Source organism: Charadrius vociferus, unplaced genomic scaffold (assembly GCF_000708025.1).
Source record: "Charadrius vociferus isolate BGI_N301 unplaced genomic scaffold, ASM70802v2 scaffold183, whole genome shotgun sequence".
NCBI classification, from domain to species: Eukaryota; Metazoa; Chordata; class Aves; order Charadriiformes; family Charadriidae; genus Charadrius; species Charadrius vociferus.
In genome coordinates, this window is record NW_009648250.1 from 3,814,641 (window position 1) to 3,816,234 (window position 1,594).

A 1,594-nucleotide genomic window follows, 5' to 3' on the forward strand; every position below is an offset into this window, starting at 1 on the left:
GTGACTTCAGGTAGGAAATGGGTAAGGAGTGTGGGCTGTCCTGATGAGTGCTGATGAAGCGAGTTTGGTCTCACTAACAGATGATGTTTAAGAGGACTCTAGCAGGAGCTTGCAGCATTTGCGTAGCTGTTACGGCTGCTGAAAAGTGTCAGGAGTTGTACGGTGCATCCAGCTTTTGAGGTCTCCCAGGAAATATCGATAAAGGAACTAAGAGAGGCAGCAGATGAGTCACAAAAAGCTTATTTCTGCAACATAAACTGCTGGGCACCGAATCCAGCAAGGGAGATAAGTTTTGTGTAACTCTGTCAACAAGTCAAGCCTCATCAGGCCTCTCACTGAAACACTTTAAAATGAAGAAGGCTTCACCAGGATTTGCAACGTGACCAAGTGTGATGCGCAGGTCCCCCTGCTTTGAATACAAGAGGGACAACCACGAAGAGTACTCTGATTGCATCACGGCCAGACAGATGCATCATTAAGCAGATGACAGGTTACATACCACCCCATTGGAGACCCACACATCCTCGTGCTCTGTCATGTTGTCTAACTGCAACGTGGCTTGCATGGTGCATCAGGAAACTAGCTGCTGGCTCTTTGGAGCTTGTGAGATTCAGCCTGCTTCTGCCACGCTGGAGAATGAAGCGTATAATAAGCTCCATAGTACAAAGATGTGCAGTTTATAAATCCATACGAGCTGGAAGAGTGATGATAAAGAGGAGGCTGGTGTGCACAATACTTTGGCCAAAATGTGGACCAAACGTGGACCAAACGAGACGAGGAGAATGCTACATGTGCCTTAGGAGTACTGCTGCTGTGCTTTCCTCAAGGGAAAACACAGTGGTATTTGTTTGTGGTACATGCAAATAATACTATGTTTCGTTCCTCAAATTTGTTTGTAACCATTATGCACACAAAGCTTAGGTATAATATCACAAAAATGTATTTCTTGCCATATAAGAGACATTGTATACCGTATGAAGTACTTATGCATAGGTGAAGTAGCAATGCAGATCATCGTGTCTAAACAGAGTTTCAGAAAGTATCACCAGGACTGTGGGTGTCATACCAGTAGCCCAAATTTCTGTCCTTGGCTCGGTGACAGAGCTATTTTATCTGTGGAGGCAGCAGGGCCATAGAGACATGAAGTGTTGGTTCCTGAAGTAATATGCGAGTCTTGCAGTTGGTGAGTCTTTTGACAGAGACTTGTCACATCTGGGTGCTTTCCTGCCTCTCCCCAAGTCCTCTTTACCGTGCTGTAGAAGGAAGTTAGGTTCCTTTGATGTGATCTGTTCTTTTTACGGTGTTTTTTCCCCTCATTTTCTTGATGCTTAGAAATGCTATGTAAGTAAACAAAAATATATGCTTATTATACAGATAATGGTTTCCACAGCTTATCCCACAAAGCCTCCATACTCGAAATTTTTCAGCTAACATTTTACACTTTTCTTTTCACCTGTGCAAGCAGTGATGTCGTTGCTGCTACTTCTGTACATCCGACTGCATACACGCTTGAAACACTGGTAGAGCTGAAGGCTGCAGGCACTGGCAGGGGGGAGCAGTGACCGAGGCTTTGTGTTTTTGCACTTCAGAGCTG